The sequence below is a fragment of the Arvicola amphibius genome, chromosome 10 (assembly GCF_903992535.2).
Source record: "Arvicola amphibius chromosome 10, mArvAmp1.2, whole genome shotgun sequence".
Classification (NCBI taxonomy): Eukaryota; Metazoa; Chordata; class Mammalia; order Rodentia; family Cricetidae; genus Arvicola; species Arvicola amphibius.
In genome coordinates, this window is record NC_052056.1 from 35,074,609 (window position 1) to 35,097,409 (window position 22,801).

At 34.0% G+C, this 22,801-nt stretch overlaps 1 protein-coding gene across 1 annotated transcript in view; it reads left to right on the plus strand.

Moving 5' to 3' along the window:
• Epha6 (EPH receptor A6) overlaps positions 1 to 22,801 on the plus strand; it is a 917,349-nt gene that overhangs the window by 159,692 nt on the left and 734,856 nt on the right. The window lies entirely within an intron of this gene.

Genomic DNA, 22,801 nt, shown 5'->3' on the forward strand with positions numbered 1-22,801 from the left:
ATTGTTAACATATAATAACACTGCAAAATACACTTAAATTTAAAATTATAACGTTCATATTCTTATCATGAGAGTGGAATAACTAATTTAAGAATAATTTTTCTCTCACATTAATCATCTCATGGAGACTTATTAATTAAATAAACATATTTAACATTTTTACTTAACCTTAACAAAGACCATCAATTTACCTACATTTAAATTGAAATTTCAAGTAATACAATGTAGAAATACAGTGATCTTTTTGTACACAATGATGGACCAAACCTGTTCTAATCTCTGTGGTAAATTATTCCCAGGAATTTTTATCTTCTAGCACTATATTTATTCACTAATATACTAGCATTACATTCATATTTGTTTAAAATGCTGAATGACAAAAAGATGGGAAAGAAATAAAAAAGTTCTCTTACATATATGCATGTGTAATTACATATGCATATATAAATATTGAGCAATAAAAGTGAATATTCACAGGTTTAATCAATAGTGCACATGGGCTATTGATTATCACAAATTTCACTAAACTATTAACTGATGGTAAGCTTGGAGTTGGAAAACATTAATAGTGGCATGAGAAATTTTTTATCTCTTGCATAAAGCATGAAACAGTCTCTACAATTTAATAACTAAGATATTTTATTAAAATTAAACAAATATTTAAAAAACCTAAATTTTTGTCCACCTATATCAAAATTTTATAGTAGAGAAATTATAAATTATCCTAAAAGGGATGGCCTATGAATTTCCTTTGCCTTAGAAAATGCCATAAATAAACATTAATTAACTCTTCAACAATTTTGGGAAAGCAAAAGAGCTCTAGATAAATATTATAAATCTAGGATTCTATGTATTTTTTATTTAACAAGGTTTTTATGTGAAATTTCACTTTTATATGAGGAATAAACTTCACTCATTGTTTGGCAGAGATGGTTTTAAAGAAAAAATAAATAGCATTAATTTATTTTGAGACTGAGTATCTGCATTTGCAATGTTAGCTTTAGTACCCTTCCTCTGGTCATAGAAACAAGAGGCTCTGTGTACTGTTCAGACACTCATCATTTTTAATGAGCACAGCAAGAAGAGAATTAACCTTGGATGTTATATCCTTAAATTACTAAGTAAAAAAAAACATTGACTTTATACATAAATTAGTAAACATAATCAATACAAAGTAATCATAAAACTTCTAAATATATGTGATTCCCACTATAAATTATAAACTTTTATTTTCAAACAAGTGGGAAACAGAGTAGATGTAAAGATTTTTATAAAGATATGCTTTCCATTTTAGGCTATTCATTTTCTTGAGCACTTTCATATTGTTCCTCTCTTTCCTACAATAATAAGACATATTACTGCTTCTATTCTCTGCCAACACTTTATATCACAGCCAAACCTGTGAACTTTTCATAGCAAGTGTCAAAGTATTCAAATGTATATGAATAAACTTATTCATGAACTTAATATATTTATATGAATTAAATGAGCACTTCAAACTATAACTTGACTACACATCTATTGAGGGGGAAAAGAGACACATTATTTGTATTTGCCTTTATTGGTTTAGCTTACTTTAATAAAATAATCATTTATATTTGTTATTTTTGAATGTATATTCTCTTAGTTACTCTTGTTGATGACATTTGTGTGTTGTATTTATTTCTTTGAGACAAAACAACACAGAACAGTTGACCCGACACATTGATGACTTAGTATATCCATGTAGTAGATAAACTTAAGACAGAAAAATGTAGAGCCTCCTAATGAGACCATCTGATTGCTTGACCAGAGTTGGAGTGCTTAAGATTATCTCTTCCTTCCCCAAATTATTCTCTAAGTGGCCTCCAAAGATTGTAGAAATTATCTTAAGCTTTCCTACAACATTGAAGGATCAGAAAGAAAGGGCAACCAAAAAAGGGAAGGAAAGATAAGGTTAAGCATTTTTCATGTTTCATGGGTGTAGAAGTGTAGAAGGAAGAACCTGTGAGGGATTAAGTAGCTGATACTGTATTGATAAAGGGCTACAGCTGTGCTACTGACCCTCATTCCACTATGTTTCTCCCCATTAATGTCCTTCCTTCCTTACATAAACCTGTACTTCAATTTTATGGCATCATGCTGAAGCCCAACATAGCTTCATCAAAATCTATTTCAGATGAGACTGAACTGCTATACTTGAATCTCCTCCTATTTGAAAGAAAGATTCAATCATAAATTAACCTTGAAAGCAATTTCCTTGGTGCCTTCCAAAACCCTGCCCCATTTATTCTACTCTGTATCACATAATCCATTCAATCCCAAATAAAGCCTGTTTATTGCTTACTGCCAACTTGACCCAACATGACTAACTTTGGATGAGGAACCTTAATTCAAGGATTGCCCAGCACTCAACCTGAGGCCACTACTCTGAGATTATAATTTTTTAAAAAAAATGTTATTGGTGGGTCCACCACACTGCTTAGGTGAGCTATCATGAAGTTTCTAAGAAAGCTATATGAGCAAGCCTGTAATCAATGTACCTCTGCAGATTCTGCTTGAGTTTCGACCATGACTTCTCTTAGTGATTCATTGTGATGTGGAAGAATAAGTCAAATAATCACTTCCCTCCTTTAAATAGCCTATTATAAGAATGTTTTATCAAAGCAATAGAAGAGAAAACTAGGACACAAAGCAAAGGTCATTGCAGCTTTTAACTTGACATCATGGGAGTCCCTTATGTTCTCTAAATGATTTTGTAGGTCTGTTGAAAGTGACTATTCACTACAGCATTCAAAAAAACCTCACAATTTGGGCTCCTTTTGCTTTTTAACCTTGACAAATTTCACATGTTGTTCTGACTTACTGGTTTTGAACAATGTGTGTGTGTTCCTCATGTCTCTTAATGTTTTCCCTGCTTTATCTAAGGGCGTGGTTCATTTACTGGTTGAGTTTTCTATCCATGAATTTCATTAATCTTGCTTAATTAAATGTAATTGTTTATATAGGTTGGTTTTCATAAAAAAATAATCCCTCTTCCTTTCTTTTGTGATACAGTTTGTAATAATTATGCATGTGTCTTTTTCATCGCACCTATCAGATGAAGGAGTTGTTTTTAAAAAATAACCTGTGCAATATAGTGTAAGAAATGGGATTCTGTGAATGACCACAAGGCAGTGAGAAAGGAATGCAGTAAGAGTAAAGCCCATCCATCAGGTTACATATTTCTCCTCATTATCTCCCAGTGCTTTAGATCTGTAACTAGCTAGAAAATGCTGCTACCCTTCATTTTACTAGGGATAAGCTGAAAGTATTGGAAACATAAATGTTTTGCTTGGGATTGCAAAAGAGCTGCTAACATATTGAGAACGGAAGTCCAGTTCTTTCTCTGCTTGGCCTTTGAGAGGCAGTGACTATTTTCAAACTTTGCTTGAATAAACTTAAGAATTAGGGTCCGGCATGCAGCAAACCCACAGAAAGGTAATTTATAGTATAATTCCATATTGCCTGTGACAAGGAGATGCATGTGTTTTCACATATTTTAGTCCGAGTTAAAATTTAAGAACTTGACAAACTTTTGAAGTGTGAGAGACTAAACAGCCAAGTTTTAACTCTTAGTAACTGCCAAGAGCAAAGATATAGACAGCAAAAACTAAAGTTATTATTTTTGTGTTAAAAGTCGAGAAAAGAGTTAGGCAAGGTAGCAGAAGTCTGTAAGCAGTTTCATGGGCAGTGGCTCATGGGACATAGTCCCAGAGACAATTAAGGTAAGCAGGTTTGTAGTCTATCTGTTGACCATGCAAAAGTGGAATGTAGAAAGAGGAAGACAGAAGAAAAGTTTTGCTTTCTGAGCTCTAATGCAGTGCCTTTGTTAGGTTCACTATTGCTATGATGAAATCCCATTACTAAAAGCAACTTGTGGGGGAAAAAAGCGTTTTTATTACTCAATTTCACATAACAGCTTATCATCAAGTGCAGTTATGGCAGGAGCACATGCAGGGCAGAAACTTAGAGGCAGGAACTGATGGAGAGGCAATAGAGGAATGCTGTTTACTGATTTGCTCCTCATGGCTTGATCAGCCTGCTTTTTTATAGAACCCAGAACCAGCAGCCAAGGAATGGCACCACCCATAATGGTTTGGGCTCTCCCCATTGATCAGTAATTTAAAAAGCAATGTCTTCCAGCCAGATCTTATGGAGGCATTTTCACAATGATGATGACTCCAGCTTATGTCAACTGATATATAAAACTAGCTAGTACATGCAGAAAGCTGAATAGCTTAGTGCTGATTCAGTAAGCAACCAAGTTTTAAGAGTTTTCCAGAACTCTGGTTCTAGAAGTTGCTGTGTCAAGAAAATATTTACTCTTTCTTTTTTCTTTTTCTTTTTCTTTCCTGTTTCCAGGCATACCATATTCCTTTCTGTGTTTTTGCTTTAGGCCCTTTCTTTGTTTGGAAAATATAGTATTCTCCATTGTCTCTGGAGGTCTCAGTCCTTGTCTGGGCAGTAGAAGCTGCTATTGTCTTAATCTTAAGAGTATTATCAGACAGTGACCAAGCTCTTTGTGAAAGAGTTTGCTGATATCAACCATGATACCTTGTGTCAAAGGATATCACCATGCTAGTATTTGTGTGCCCCAGTGGAATTCCTTGATATGGAAGGCATCTGTTATATACATCAGAAAGGATGTCACCGGCCTTAAACAATCCAGTTTGCACTAGCGAATGTTGGCATATCTAGCCACAGCTCCTAATGCTATCTGGGAATGACTGACTTTAAATGGCTCTTTCTGTTCCTTAACATCACTCCTAGCATGACCTGTTAAACCCACACCTCAAAGTCCACTGATGATACATATTTACTTATACTTGAGTAGTTTATTATGAGATTGTATTCTAAAAGGTAGATTACTGAGTTGTGAATTTCCCTTTCCTTTTGCATAATATTGTTAACATAGACTTATACCCACATTTGATGAGCAAAAATATAAGCTGCACTCTGATTGTTGCTATATCAATCAAATAAACAGAAATATGACTTTAAGTGTACATTCTAAATTTTAAAACCAAATCCAAATGCTTCAAATTACTCTATTGATAACAAATCAGTTTTTCATCCTAAGTACTAACCTATTTTTCATAATCATTTAAACATCTTCCTAAACAAAACTGTCATGCTAGCATACTGTTGCTGGCATAATTTTAATTGTTTTAATTTAGTCTACTTTATGACATTATTTTTAAGATCTGAGCAAAATATTGTTGATTTTTAAAGTGCTAATTTACATCCAATTGCTTTTTATTTCGTCTATCCAAGACTATTACAACTATGTAAGCAATAACTGAAACCAATTAGCATGCAAATTTGAATGAAAGTTTTATTCTTTTGTGTGTTCTGAAGTAACATGAATCCCCGATAAGCTCCTCATGAACATTAATTTAGGATAAACCTTATTGACATATTGATGTTAGTGTTGGATTATGCATCTGCTGCAAGAAGTAAGGCCTGGAGAGATCACATGATATAATTCAACCAGTTTCATTTGGCAGTGGAGATTAAATTTCTGAAATGAGATTCTCTTTCAATTGTTTTACAGTGTGCCTTTTTGTCAGTTAGCACACACAATATTAGTTATTAGCATGCATTCCCTACGGAAGTGTGTTTTAGGAAGTTTGCTTCCCTATTTATCTACCGGTCTTCTGTACACTGTCCTGCACCCATTAATTGTCCTGCACCCATTAATTGCCCTGCACCCATTTCCTCTTCCCTGTAGCCTTTACACTGTCCTGCTAACCCTCTACTCTTCTGTACTCATGTACATTGTCTTGCGTGGCTCTAAACTGTCCTGCATCCCCTTAGACTGTGCTGTACTCCTTTCACTGTCCTGCACTCTACACTGTCCTGCATCTCCTCACACTGACCTGTACTCGCTTATGCTGTTCTATACACCTTACACTGTCCTATACTCCCTCACACTGTCCTGAATTCCCTTACACTGTCCTGTACCCCATTACATTGTTCTGAACCCCTGCACTGCTGTACACTCCTGCACTCCCTTGACATCATTCCAATTTCCATGTCGCATAGGTTATTGTATCCCCCTTTCTTCCATAGTACTTCTTTTTAATCCCCTCTTGCCCCCTGCTCTACTACTTTATGCCCCACTCATCTTTATACTCACATACACACATACATTTGCAAGCTTATATCCACATATGAGAATGAATTGTGCTTTTTGTCTTTCTGCATTTGAGCTAACCCTCTTAATATCATGGTTCCAAAGAGCACTCATTTCATGAGATTTTCATACTCTAATTTTTTTCTTAGAGCTAAATAAATTCTCACTGTGTCTGTGTAAGTGAAATGTGCACTATTAATGTGCAGCATTGCTTTCTCCCAGAAAGATGCTCTTATTAATATTTCCGCTGAGGCTCTTTGCCATTCAGAAGGGTAGAATGGTCGCCATACTCAGACCATTACGTAATTGTTCACAGAGGTGAATGGGATAAGCAAGGCCTTTAGTGACATAGCTATTGATTTGGATGCCCCGAGAGACTTATTATTAAGACCTCACGGCCCAGCCTCTTCTGCAGTTCAGAAACATTTATGCTTGGAGCTTATGATGTTCTGTCCAATCATGTTTTCATAGATAACTGTGAGAGCAGAGAGCATAAAGAAATCCTAGGCACAGGGATTTTCTGGCATTAAACCAGGGAGTTTGAGGATATGATGTAAAGCTAGAAGGTGAAGTTGTTATCTGACAAAAAGGCCAGGCTTATAGGACGAGACAGTATCTTCTACTGTGAAAGGTTCTCACACTCTAAATATAAACTCTGGCAATATAACGTTAGATTCCTAACAAAGCCACTTTTCACTGAAGACATCCGAGGCTTTCAGCTCACTTGAGAAGAATATGAAATCAAGCTAAAAATTGAGTGAATTATTTCCCAGCAAGACAGAATGAAGTTGAGTAATTACAGTTAGTTCATTGCCACAGTCTCTAATATAAGCTAAGTGATAAGCTGACTTAAATTTAAAATATTTAGGAAGTTGTTTTAATCATATTTAACATCAATTTTAATTTTACAACACTGGCTTAAAAGTTACATATTATATTTCTATAGAATCAATGTTTAATGTTTTAATACATGTGTTTCCAAAAGAGTTTAAATTTATTCAGTGTCTCTGCTCTCTTTTCAACCAGGAACTATTCAAATTATCTCTTCCCTTTGGAATATTGTCTAGAGTTTAATCTAACAAGTCACCAACAATGTTAGCAGTTTCATTAGGTCAAAAGATAGAAGTAAAAGATATCCAAGTAATCTTTATGCTTGCCACATCTTTTCTATGATTTTTTTCCTTTTTTCTGGAAGTAAATATTCGTTTCATGAAGTATGTCCTGTAGAATTTCATTTGGCAAAGTGCATGAGTTGTTACATTCCCTCTTTAATGAGAATTTGGTTTTCTTTAAGGAGTTATAAAAAATTGGTTCGGTGGTCAAGAGGTCCCACACTCAGTTCCCAGTCCATAAACGGTGGTCCACAACCATCTGTAACTCCAGTTTCCAGGTATTTGATACCCTCTTCTGGCTTACTGATGTACATATATGCACACACACAGGCAAACAATGTATATAAAATAAAAATAAACAGTTTATTTTTTAATACAAAAGATGCAGATCAGTGACTCTCATGTATGAAGCCTTGAATTCAATGTACAGAAACACAACTTTAATAACAGTATACACACAGTTTTAATAATGGCTCTCATCTTGGAAGATTTATTTTGGCACAGAATATTACATGACCATAATTTTTTCCTAAGTACTATGGTGATGTTATTTTCTTTTCTCTGTGCTCATGGTCAGTCTAGGAGCTTTCCAATTGTCGTTATCCGCAGCGAATTATCTATAGTTCCAATAATTTTGGTTTTAAGTTTAATGGCAATGTGACAAGATACTTTTCTTCTGCTCCTTAGAAAAAGAGTGAGAAAGTGAGAAAGAGTGCTTCCTCCTATATTTCCACAATTTATCTTAAATGTTCATGAGAGACAGTATATCTCTTGGATTTATCTTTAAAACTCCATTTGAATATTTCAGACTTATCACAGACTTCAAGTCATGATTTTCTACTTTTGAATCAGCTTATTTAAGGATTTATCTCACCTATTGAGATATTATTAACTCTTTCTTTAATTTTTGAGATTATGACAGAATTGTATCATTTCAACTTTTCTTTTCCTCATCTCAAAAACTCCTGTACATCTGTGCATATCTCTTTGCTGTCACTTAAATTCATGGCTTTTTCTTCATATTTATATGTATATTTATATACACGTAACAACAATCTCTTTAAAACCTGAGGCACAAATCAAAACTCTCAATTCTCGAACCTTACAATATAGAAGTTTAGCTTTCTTTTCTAATTATACTTTAAGGTGTGGAGAGTTGATATCATTCATTTACACACACACACACACACACAGTAACATAGCTGCGCTCTTTCAATCTCCAATTTTAGCTATTGCTTTGGAGTCTGTAATGAATGAATGAAGAAAAGAAAGTGTATAATTAAACAGTTGTATTTTAATTTTTTTAAGTCTTATCAGAGAAACAGCATGCAGAGTAAAGGTTCATGTTATTAGCAGTTATATTAAGTTCCATTCAGCAAAGATAATCAGGAATTGTCTTTATAACCACATGAGTTCTTGACTCTGAGAGATCGGAATGCTCCTTAAAACCATATAAAAGTACAATAAATTAAATATTCAATCAGAGTTCTCTTACAAATTTAAAACTCATTCTATTTCCATAGAAGTTAATAGAATTTATCATTTTTGAGGAGGTGTCATTATTTCTGTAGGCCTCACAAGTAACATGAGAGAAGTGCCAGGAAAATTTATTGCTAAAATGTTGAGACAATAAGAAATAAAAATTTAAAAATTACTAGTATCCTCATCCTATCTGTAGCTTTTTAAAGTGGTGCTCTGCTGCTAGTCATTGTTTAACTGCCTTGTGTCATGAATCACTATATAATGGAGCATTTTATTATTTGTTTCTTAGCATGCATGAACGGAAATTAATTGTGGTAGTAGCCAGTTACTAGTTCCCCTCTGAGCTTAGTGCAATCTAGACATTCATGAAATAAATACCAATAAATAAGGAACTATAAAGCTGTAAAGCTGTGGTACATTGTAGAAAATGGTGATTTTTCTATCATTGGCTGCTCTGCTCAGGCTTTATCCCCATATAAAGAAGCATGCAAGGCTAACAATTGATGGCAACTTTCAAAACCTGAAAACAGATTCTGTTTTATCTTCTGTAGCAGACAAGGCGAAAGCATGATTTATTCTGTTATTTGACAACAATAAAAGCAACTACTATATAAAGTCACAGAGATTTCTTGAAAGATGCAAACACTGTTGTGTTGGGCAGAGATAAATAACCACTGTCTTGGATGGATTTCTTTAAAAGGAAAAAAAAGTATTTTTGGTTGTTCTTGAAATGACTAATACCCTTATTTCTTTCTTTTACGTGTTCTTATTTGAAATCTAAGAGATATACATTGTGGTTCAGTCTTTCTCTGCTGAAGAAAACTGGACTTTTCATGTTGAATAATAAAATATTTCAGTTAAATTAAAAATCGAAAGGGTTCCTTTGACATACTTTAAAATGTAAATAAAGATGCATTGTGGAATTGCTTTTCTAATGATGCACTAATAAATTGATAATTAAACTGTAATCAGGATAACACATTCTTTAGTGGCAATTGTATATTGGTGCTTTAATGGGTCATTATAACTTTTTAATATGAATAATTTATACAAATATAAACTATAAATAACTAAGCAATTTTCAATTTTTTGTGTAAAAGTTGAACAGATAATAACTATTACTTAGATAAGTGACTCTAATTGTCATAAATTAGTCTTTAAGGAATTAGGTGTGATGTCAATAACCTGTACTCCTTGCAATCATGAAACTGAGGTAGAGAAATATTGGGAATTGAAAACCAACCTAAGCTGAGATCAAGGTTAGCCTGAGTTATTTATGAGATTGTCGCAATGAAACAAAAACAAAAGTTCTCTCAGATATCTTTATATAACATTAAAAAGTCTTTTCTCATTTATACATTTCTTATATCTTTAGTTGATCCATATTTGTTCAATAAAAATTTATTTAGGTGGATTGTTTATTAATTTTAAAAAATATTTTTTCATTGATTTCACAAAAAGTCAGAATGAAACCTTTCTAATGCTAAAAACATTTTAATTTGAATTCTGTAAAGAATATAGAATAATTAAATATACTGAGTTCTTGAATAATATATTTTGATGTTATTAGTGTTAGGTGTTGTTGTAAAAAAAGCACCACACCTAATTCTTGTTATTTTTAGCAAATTTAGCTAAACAGAAATGAGTCTAAAATTTATATGAAATAATAAATGAAATTAAATCTACAGTATAGAAAAAGAACAATATACACGGTAATATACCTAGACAGATAATAAAATGCACTCTAGGGAAAATTTTTGAAAAGCATATTAGTTACACCTGAAGAGTAATATTTCTTATTAGAAAGTGAAATCAATTAAATTATATGAAGTAATTAAACTGTGGTCAAATAGAGGTCACTAATTAGTAGAGGCAAATATGTGGCAATTTCAGAAACTGGATCTCACTTTGCAGAAATGAAGACTGTGTTGGAAAAGCAATCATAGTTTTGATGTGAGGCCTTGGCTATCATATTTTAGTAAGTCCCCAAAGAGAAACCTTGACTATTGAAAGCATCTCACTTTAGAATGTAGAAAATAGCCTCTTTTGCACTTCAGTATAGGGATTAAGGTGTCCTGCAGAGGTTTTAGTGATGCACTACCTTGATACCTAATGAATGCCCAATGAAAGCAAACCAACTTGTCTGATACCAATTACTGTTCTTATGGAAGTTTACAACTGCAAGGACTTGGGGAGTTTCAAAAATCTTAACAACAGTCCAAAAGTTATTGTAATATTAAATGATTAAATTTATAACCCAATTTTTTATATTTGTTTATTTTATTATAATAGTACTATCTGAGTGTTAAATACAGATTATAATCAAAGATCCACAATTATCCCCTCACAAGTAAGAGGACTATAGTTTCATGGCCAACCACAGAAATTTGTTGCAATGAACTAAAGTCCAGTGCTCTATATGTTTCAAGTTTCACAGTTGTGTGTGAGATTATAGGGCCTACATACTTAAAATATTTATTTCCTGCTCTTGCCCAGATAATTTTATGACCCTAAAGGCAAATTACCGTATTCTGGAAATTGTCAGACAAATTGCCTTAACCAAATAAAATATGTATTCTTTAATTATTAAATATGGAAGCAAACATCTAAATAAGTATTGTCCTCCAAAACATCATCTATTCCTCAGCCAATGTTAAATCATTTGTACTAGGAGTGTAATTTCTAAAGCACTCAGAGAAGGACTGTATTATCTGCTGCTGTAGTATGATAGTAAAATACCACATTAGGAAAAAAATTAAAAGTGTCTATGTGTGTATCCAAGAATAAGTGTATATGTTTGCATGAATGTGATTATGTTAATTACAGAATATTAATATGATGGTGGCTTCTGAAGTGGAGCCCTTTGTGAAGAACTCTTTGATATTAGCTAATTTTGTCATTGTGTAATATCTTCACTATGAGCCATAGTTAATCATATATTTACTAAACCTCGGTGAATTCATAGTTTATATTCTATAGATAAAAGGATTTGCAGAAGCAAATAATAAATTTCACGTTGCCTTATACTTAGGACAAATTTTATAGTGAATCATAGTCTCAAATTAAAAAAAACATTGCTATTTTTCTTTAAGTGTAGAATAAATATTTAGAATTGAGAAAAATTTGTTCATTTAGGTATGATGTCACACTAGCAGATATTTATTTCCTTTGCATTATATTCTATGAGCTATGAATTATTACCAATTATTATGGTGACTCTCAGACAATATAATAGGCTCTATCATATATTCATGTATTTTATTAATTTATTTACTTATTATTTTTGGTATCTCAAGACAAGGCCCCTCTATGTATCATTGGAGGCTGTCTTGGAAATTGCTTTGTAGACCATGCTGGACTTAAAATCGCAGAGATCTGCCTGCCTCTGCCTCCCAAGTGCTGGGATTAAAAGCATGCACGACCACTGCCTAGCCTCTATCATAAATTTAAATAAATAAATATGTAGCTCATTTCATAAAATGATAGATAGATAGATAATCATGGAATAAATATATAGAAAGAAAGAAAGATAGATAAAGATAGATAGATAGATAGATAGATAGATAGATAGATAGATAGATGATAGATAGATGATAGATAGATAGATAGATAGATAGATAGATAGATAGATAGATAGATAGATAGATGATAGATAGATTATATATAGATAGATATAATCAATATATATTATCATGGTATAAATATGTTTAAATTGGGCATTCTTTGAAAGTCACCCTCAGTTTTTTGAACAACTCTCTTTTCACAAAGATATTTCTAAAATATTATGCCTATTTCATTTATATATAGGAAGCTCTTTTGAAACAAAATCATAGAATATTTTAAACTTCAGAACAATTTATATGTTTTTATATGTATTTGTAAAAATGTTCATAATTTTGGTTTTATTCCAAATCAAGCATTTTTACTTAACCCAATTTAACTCTTTAGCCTTCCATTACTGTCCCCTCCCAATTTCATATCCTCTCTGTTTTTTTTAAACCTCACTTGGACACAGGAACTCTTATGTTTATAATTTTTTTCTTTGATTGTGAAGCTTTTTCATTGTATTCATTTTAATTGTGTGATTATTTACAGTACTTAAATCATCCATTCAAATCTATTGAAACTGATGATTTAGAATTTTATTTAAAATTTAATCTACAATGACCTCTTATATTTCATTGTATGCATTGTCTTATTCTTTAGAAGTATCTGTCTCCTCCAATATGCTCACAACTGGAACAGTGCCATGCTCTCCCAGTTGAGCTCCTTTAGCAATTTCCTCTTTCCTTCCTTTCTTCCTCCTTCCCTTCCTCCCTTCCTCGCTCCCTCCCTCCCTTCCTTCCTTCCTTCCTTCCTGTCATCCTTCTTTCTTTCTTACTTTCCTTCCTTCCTTCCTTCTTTCTTTCTTTTTTCTTTCTTTCCTCCTTTCTTTCTTTCTTTCTTTCTTTCTTTCTTTCTTTCCTTCCTTGCTTCCTTTCAATCATTCTTCTTGCATTCCTTCCTTCCATCTTTCTTTTTTCTTTCTCTCTTTCTTTCTTTCCTTACTTGCTTCCCTTCAATCACCCTTCTTGCATTCCTTCCTTCCTTCCTTGCTTCCTTCCTTCCTTGATTCTTTCCATCCTGTCTGCCTGCCTGTCATCCTACACGAATACATGAATACGAGAATGTATGCCTACCTTTGTAACTACATTATGGTCTAGGAGAAACTTGTAAATATATAAGTGAAAGAAATGGAATGCATATTTTCCATTTATTTATTTATTTATTATTTTTGGTTTTTTAAGGTAGAGTTTCACTGTAGAATATCAAGCCTGTCCTGAAACTAGTTCTTGTAGACCAGGCTGGCCTTGAACTCACAGAGATCCACATGCCTTTGCCTCCTGAGTACCTCCTGAGTGCTGAATGCAGGCTGCCTCCTGAGTGCACCACCACTGTTTGGCTGGAATAAATAATTTCTTAAGAAGTTTCCTTAAAACCTCAAGGAGGTCAAAATTCTTAGGAAGAAGAAATTATTAGATATTCCCATATAATTGCACAATCTGTTTGTGGAAAAGAAAAAGCTAATATGTAAAAAAAAATTATGCCCATAAGGGAAGCAGGGAAAAGTTCCAACATTTGAACTGTCATATTACTTTAAAACATTGATCAATATTGTATATTTGAATCCCTAAAGGAAAATGCAGTGCATTTTAATTCGATGTGATAATAGTAATTATTTCTTTACTGTCTGGTGTCCATGTAACAGTAGTGTTCCTGAAATAGTACCTTAATTTTCTTAGGAATGCTTTACTTTTCCCAGATGATCTACAATTCAAAATTTGTCTTACATGTAAACATTCAAAAGATAAAAGTAGTCATTTAATTAAATGATGCCATTATAAGACCTAATGAATTCTCCAATTATAAATAAATTAAAATAAATATTGACAAGTTATATTTTTAGAGAAGGAAATAATTTGCCAGCAAACATTGCTGATATTTACAAAGAGGAATATAAAATCTATTAAGGAGTAAATGCTCATATTAAAATAGAAAGTATATTTCTAAGGTGCTATAGTCAATTGCTGAAAACTTTTTGCCTTTTTTCTTTTTTTTTTAAGACAGAGTTTCTCCATGCAATCTTGGTAAACCTGTAACTTGCTCTGTAGACCAGGCTGACCTCTAACTCACAAACATCTTCCTGCCTCTGTCTACTGAGTGCTGGAATTAAAGACATGCACCACCACTGCTGTGTAATTGATAAACTCTTACACTATGGTTATAGTAGGTGGGGATTTAAGTGGCATGAGAAATTAAACAAAAACTAACGCCATGGAAAGACATCTCCAGGGCCATCACTTTATTGTGTCTAGAAGTAGGAGACTTTTTGTCTAGAAATGTTATGTAAATCTTTTTATTTCTTTTCAAACAAATCCAAGCATGATTTGATTATAGCAAATGCCATTTGTAATATAGGAAACCATAACCATCTATATGGCTAAAATAAACATATCTTTCAAATTAAACTGTGCTGAAAACTATGTATGTACCATCATGTTTACTATTGAGAAGAAAATACTGGTATATAATTAATTCAACTAAAAGGATCTGTGTTTTTAGAATGGCAACAATTAAAAAACATAAGTTAAAATCTACAAAGCAGAGAAAGACTTGGAAAGGTGACACGGTACTTTGATGAGGAGGTAGAGCTGATTTTCTCTGTCAAAAGACACTGTTTTCTAGGGCCTGTGCATGTTAGGTATTTCTAATTAAAAAGGGAGATTTTTTATTTTAAATAGAAAACCCATTCATAGGTTTGTTGGAAGCAAAATTTGGGATTAAGACAAAAATCATAAGAAAAAACAGAAATCGAAGATGATTTTCAAATGCAGCTTAAGCTTCCCATCTTTGTCATGTGCTTATAATCTTTAGCTAAACAGTAGCTTTTCCTGAAAAAAAAAAACCACCTTCATTAGTCTTTAATCTTAAAGATGTAAAAGGAAATCACAATGTGATGAAGGAGATGAGCATGAAGTACATGCAGTGCACTAAAGCAGCTGATGAGAAGTTCTGGTTACTGTGGAGTTTCTACTACTGATGGAGGACTCTCATTGGCTAATAAAGAAACTGCTTTGGCTTTTTGATAGGGCAGGATTTAGATAAGTGGAGTAGACAGAACAGAATGCTGGGAAGAAGGGAAGTGAGGCAGATGCCTCAAGCAGTTGCCATGATCCTCCTGCCTCTTTTTTTTATGATTAGTAGAATGGTTATTTATTTAAAGGGGAAAAACTTACAGATCACTGTCCCAGCCAACAGCCCTCTGCCCAATCAGGAAGGGAGCCTAGTCGCTGGAAGCTGAGCAGGAAGCCAGAGCATGAGCAGAGGGAAGTGGCCGCTTTTTTAAAGAGAGAGAGACCACACCCCAATGGGCTGGTATCTCAGCGGCTATTGGCTGAAGGAGCAGAAGGAGCTCCCCCAAACACTTATGAGTCCCATGCTCTACCGACTGAGCTAGCTGGGCACCGGGAGTTGGGGGCTGGGCGGGACGAAAAGCAGGCCTGCCCGCAGCTCCTTCTACATACTACTGATAATAAACACAATGGAATGATGGAGGAGGGCCTAGGCCCACCCATCATGAGCGGAGAGTATAGTAATAGCAATGAATTGGAATTAGATTACACATTACAAAATCCTATAAAAAAATCTTTCTGTAGCATGAAAATCTACAAAATGATATGTATTCATTATTTCTCCTGGTTGACTATTAAACCAGTTTTCCTGATACACTGTTATTTATATTTGATACTTTATATATTAAGATAGTCAACTGAAGTGGAAACTAAGTGGTGCAACTTTCATATTAGGATGATTTTATAAACATAAAAAAATCTCTAGCAAAATCAATAATTATAAACATAATTAAATGAACCTGAAATGGGACACTTTTTAATATTGTTCCTTCAAATATCAGAATTTTCACCTGAAATTATATTTTAAAATTTTCTGACTATGTTGTTAAATTATTTTCAGGTCTTTTCTCATATGGAGTGAATTACTCCCTCTAGCTTTTTATGAAGAATTTTTTAATGACTAAAAAATATTGCCACAAAACAGAGTTTTCTTCACAAAGACAAGCCCTTTGCTTTATAATGAATATGGAATAGTTAATTTGAATTCTCAAGTTTTAGAAAAGAAATAAGTAGGAAATAAAAAAAGTCTTTAATAAAAAATAATCTACAGTATAAATAACATTTATGCATTAAAATAAAATAGAAATTATGTAAAAATTGACAAAATTACAATGACTTATTCATAACATTTCTATGTCATAAACTAAATCTATAATGACATAAACTGCTCTTTCAAGCAGCAATTTCATTAGTATTGACATGCATTGCTAGCTGCATTTCTATCACCACAAAAAAAGATGATAAAAATGTGTGTCATCCCCAAACTGTAAACAGAGGCACAGTACAAGGAGAGACATTGCTAACAAGATTTCTATAGAAGGAAATGTGTGGGTATGTGATGAATGAGAATCTATAATTACTGGCAATGCACTTGCCTTCCCTTAGCATAGGCATGCACTCACATCATATTTCTTTGCTAAAAATCCTCATGTGTTTGTTTCATAACTTCATTTTTTCCCTACACATAAAAATTTATATTCACAAATACAAACCTTAGTTGACTGTAGTATCTGAGATATCATAATGACCTAATAGGCCAATTCTGTGATGATGCTGTTTGAACTTCTCAGCCACAAAGTTACTATTCCATCAGGCTTATGTGGCTGTCATTGCATTTTTATGAAGATTGCTGCCTGGTCAGCCTCCCTTGAGACAGTTAGGGACTTTCCTCTTTGTGTATTTTTCATTTTAATAATAAAAACATATTACCCGGGCAAAATGTGTGCTGGTTATGTTTGGGTTAAGACGGATACTTGAGGAATTGATAACTGTGATGTCATGGGTGTTTAAGGATTCCGTAGAGATGTTTCCTCTCTATGCTTTTCCTTTTCTAGGGTCTTCTGCCAAGGTGAAACTAGGGTTTTGGATACTTCCAAAAGATGTCTGTCCTGGGATATGAAGGCCTGGGAACTTGAAGTCTGTGTTCACATACACCTGAGAGGAGTAGCTTAGTCCAGGGCTCTGGTATAATTTCATTAAGATCTTAGCATGAGAAGTTAATCTGTACATTCTTATCTTCTTAACTAATTCCATCTCCAGCCAGGGTGAGGATTTAGAAACACATTGCCTAGCTTGTACAGAGGCTCTCAACCCTTATAAAGGAAAACTAATCTATTTTTTCTTGAACAAAATAGATGTAAAGAAATCCAGTTAAATATTAGACACCCACTAGAGGAGTCCTTTTGAAATCCATGTTTCTCAAGCTTCCTATTAGGTAGAAATGACTTACAAGACAAGGAAAGCACAGAAGGTGAAGTGCAGCAGTGACTACTTACAGTAACATGGGTCAGGTATTAGTTTTTCATAGACCAGATATTCCAGATCACATGTCAGATGCAGAACTCTAAAAACCAAAGGTAGACAACTTTCAGAAAACATGATAAAAACAACTGCTGCGTGGTTCTCTAGAATACAACAACGGACAATGCAGTTTACAACAGTCTTCAGTCTACGTAACAAAGCCTTTCAAACTGCAGAAAACAAAGAGCCACAATGTCAGGCTTATCATAGCAGTGACTCTCCTTCTCAGTGCCAGTTATCTGCATTTGTATCTGGTATCGTGCCTATGAAAAATTATATGAAAAATGCAATTTAAAGTACAGAGTATTTAGGGTCGCAGTTGAAGGCCACTCTGCATCACGGTAGAAAAGTTATGGTTCAAAGAGATTTCAGGCCACTGGTTTCTGTGTCAGATCCCAGGAAGTACAGAAATGAATGCCTGCTCTCTGCTTCCATGCCTATTCTCCATATGATCACAGCCTGCACAATGATTTTGTCCACCTCATCTAGACTGGCCCTTTCACTTTTGTCAACACAATTCAGAACTTCTTTTCACAGACAGGCCCAGAGGTTTGTCTCCTAGATGTCTCTAAAATTCTCGTATCATTCACATTTATATGGCCAGCCTGAAAAAAATATTATAACTAGGACAATTGCATTTGTAAAAATCTAAAATAATCATAGAAAGGTGAGTTTGTTGAACCTGAATAAAATGTCCAACCATACAAGATGAAGAAAAAAAAAGCAGTAACAATTGATATTTTTGTGCTGGGTTCTTTACAAATTCAACATAAACCTCCTGTGAAGATGGATACCGTTAAGGAATTGTGTAGATGAGATTGGTCTTGTGAGCTCACCTGTCAGGTGTTGTCTTGATTCTTGGTTTACGTAAGAGGACACAACCCACTTTAAATTGTGATTCCATGGGCAGTTTGTCCTCAACTATATCAGGGAAGAAAAATATCTTCATGAACAAACTAGCAAGCAAACAACAGTACAAGTTCATTTATTTTCATGTTTGTTTGACTATGGATATAATGTGATCAGTTTTCTCAATTTATTTCCCCTTGATAATGAATTGGGACCTGTAAAGGTAAACCAGATAAGTCCTTTCGTCCCCTGTGTGCTTAAGATCCAGATGTTTTATTGCAGCAAGAGAAATAAAACCAAAATAGTAAAAAAAGGATAGAAAATTAGTTTATAGTACATACTAAGATAAGTACTGTGGCACCTGCTTGTTATCTTAGCACTGGGGGAAATGAATAGGTAGACCATTAACCCCACTGGCCAGCCAGCCCAGCTGAATTGGTCTGCCCCAAGCTCCAGCAAAAGAGACCCTGTCTCAAACCAAACAAAAAATAAAAAAATAAATAAAAAAAACAAACCAATGTGGATTACAACCATTGATTGACACCTAAGAACATGTAGCTGATCTATATTTTATATAGAGTGAGCACATTGTTGTGAGACTTTCTGGGGATACATGGATGATCTATTCATTCCAGAGGGAACAGTGATGAATGATGAGGAAATTATTCCCCCATAGTCTTTGTGAACAAGTGATTTTATGGAAATAACTTACAGGAATATGGAGTAAACTTTATTTACAGGAGCCAAGATAGCTCAAAGATAGTTTCATTGTCAGAAAGCCTAATCCAATATGGGTGACAACTCATGAAAGCTACTTTCCTAGAACTCCTGACATGATCTGTGGGCAGTTGAACGGGGTTGAAGACTATCTTCTTTCTCAAAGTTGCTAGTGCATGTTACCTTGAGAAGGGTCCGTGTGAATCACATCCATTTAGGGGGCTTCCTGAATATGCTAATTTATTTCCTGGGCCTTAATAAGCCTTTTCTTCCTTCTGGAAATGGAAGTTTGAATCTAGAGGAAATTGGTACAGAACACACACACACATGAGATATACAGTGAATAATACAATCAATAATAAGAAAACTAAAGTGAAATATATTACTCTTCAGGTTTATGTAATGAAACTTTGTTCACAGAAAGGTCACTATTCGCAGAATTAAATCCATACTTGTTTAATAAAGCTACTTCTAGCTTGCCTGTGGTTAAAACGTTATTGTACTTACTGTTCTGATTAGCTTCACTGTCAAATTTATAGCCTATAGTCATCTGAGATGAGAACCTCTACTGAGAAATTGTCTAGATCAATTTGGCCTGTGGGCATATCTGTGGGGGTTTGTCTTAACTGGTAATTGATGTATAGACAGCCCAGTCCACTGTGGATGGCACCATCCCTAAATAGGTTGTTCTGAACTGGATAAAAATAAAAACTAAGTATACGATCATCTGTGAGCCAGCTAGCCGGAAACATCTGACGTGATTTCTTTCACACTTCTTGACTAGTCAGTTCCTTGTAAGGATAAAATGCTGTGTCCAATAGTGTGGAGGACTGCCTCCAAGTTATTGCCTTGGCCTCCTTCAATGGTGGACTGTGAACTTGAGCTTTAAGTAATACTCACGCAGCTGATTCGAGTTAGAACATTTTATTACTACAAAAATTGAAACTGGAACACTTGCCCTATCGTTAACAGATTTCAATAACATTAAGAACTGCTAAAGGTATAGCCTTAAGATTTTACCTTATGTTGATTAAGCATAATCCCCATCAATTTTTGCTTTAATCATTGTCAACAAAGCTTCTTATTATCTATTTCTGAATAATTCTTAGGCTCACTGTCATACAAGGAGAAATGAATATACTGCGTGCAGGGTAAGCACACAGATAAGTGAACCTTCTGCATCATCAATTCATCTACAGGCTGTATATGTCACACCTTCCTAATGTTTTCCTAAACAATGTCCTCTTCATAAGAATCATTTACCTCACAGATCAAGCTCAGTTTGCATAATAGCACTTGAACATCTGGACTCAACAGACAGTTCTCCAAGAAAATTTGGTGATGTCTTTCATTATCTTTAAACAAAATCTTATGCTATAATCATATCTTAGTAGCCCTTCACTCTCAACATGATCAAGCTCTTGCTGGCTTCTGCAGTTTCCCAGCTTTCTAAACCTCCTTTCCTTCCTATAACTACACTCCTATTTCTGTCACTTTGTTTTTCCAACTTGCCAAGCTTCTGCCTTAAATTTTTTTAAGTGGATTTTTTTCCTCTGATGTGATTATAAAACCATCTACCCTAAGTACAAGCTTGCTATGGCTGCCGTAACAAATCCCACAAAATGAACATTTAATAGGAATCTACTTCCTCAATGTCCTTGAGACTTGAAGTTGAAGATCAATGTAACAGGAGGGTCCATTCCTACTGAAGACTCATCTGCGTTTGCACATGGCTTCCTTCACTTGTTATCATACACTGTTTTCTGTGTGGACACTTAGTGGCACATGTAATGCCTCTATTTCTTTTTTATAAGAATATTGATTTTTTTAGCATTTTGTTATGGTCCATTCTTGTTACATCATTTAACCTTAATTACCTTAATGCTTCAATTTCTAAATACATTGACATGATGGGTTAGAATTTCACCCTATGATTTTCTAGGCTTACAGTTCACCATGTAACATCTTACTTACTTTCTTGCCACCCTGATTATCACATGGCAGAATTTCATTATTCAGGATATTTTTACCATCATTTGTTTTAGATATATCTTCCTCAGACATATTCTATTCCAATAGTAACATAATTATACAAGACCCAAACCATATCTGGCTTTCTTTATTCACCGTTAAACTCATTATGCATAGAATTTTGCTTGGCATATGTGAATTACTTAGAGCATATCTGTGAGAGATGCATTTCTCCAATTGACTGGGCATAATCATTTCTTTGTTTTGCATACAACATATCAAGACTTTTCATTTCATAAAATGTCTAAATAGTTTGCATAACACAGAAACTAATAACATAAACTGTGTTCAGAATTCTGTCTTATATTTTCCTTTTATTCCTTTTATCTAAAATAACCTTTTTAATATAATATACCCTGATTATGGATTCCCCTTTCTGTACATTTCCCAGTAACCCCTCCACATCTATATCCTTTTCATGTCTGTCTCCCATTAGAAAACAAACAGGCTTCTAAGGGAAAGTGCAGTAAAATAAAATGAGATAAAACAAAAGCTAGCATACTGGTATAGGACAAAACCGACAGAAGGAAAAAAACTATAGAAAAGGCATAGAAAGCAGATGTATATGCAGTGACACCACTTATTCGCACACTCAGAAATCCCATTAAAGAACACTAAATTCTTGAGGGAAGGTGCATGAGTTGTATGATTCATTTTTACTAAGTGTAAATGGAATAGCTAATTTCTTAAGGACTGAAAACATATCGTTATTTTAATAAAGCATTTTCATTTTTTCCAATCAATGCCTCCAGCTATGTTATAATGAAATTTCTAACTTCCCTTTTCTTACCAGGTGGCATCTTCTTGACTTTTTCTTGGACAGATGCCAGACCTTTTATAGCTGCTTGGGTTATTAGTTTATTCTTTTCCTCATTTATTTGAAAATGTCAATCATACATTTTATCGAAATGATTTTCTACATTTACCATCTGTGATGACAGCTCTCAGAGCATTGGAAATATTAAGGTGTGGGTGGACTTCCAGATATTTCTCATTCCCACATCTAGAAGTCAGCTCCATCTGGCAAGGGCGTGACGTGACTAGAGTAGCAAATGTCTTCTGACCTGACTCAGTGAGACTGCGATTTTTTCTTGTTGTAGTTGCTGATTTCCGTTTCTCCCATTATCTTCAATTCAATATGTCTCTTCTTCTTTGGCCCAGCACTGCATGCATTTTCTATTTAGTGTGAAACAATTACTTTGGAGGTAAAAAGTGACCCAGCTCATGGATCACAGGGAAAGAAGATCGAGCAAGGTTAAGCTTCACATAATTCCTGACTTGTTCATTAAAGTCCATTGAAGACTACCACTAGGGTACCTCTTCCTTGTGTATGAATAAATCACTGTAGGCTCTTAAACCTTCTACACATCTATCTAGCTCAAAGATAGTTCACAACCTTACTCTATCCAATCATAGTAAAATAGTACATACATCTCTATTTTATACTATTGTGATTTATTTATACTATTTGATACTATTGT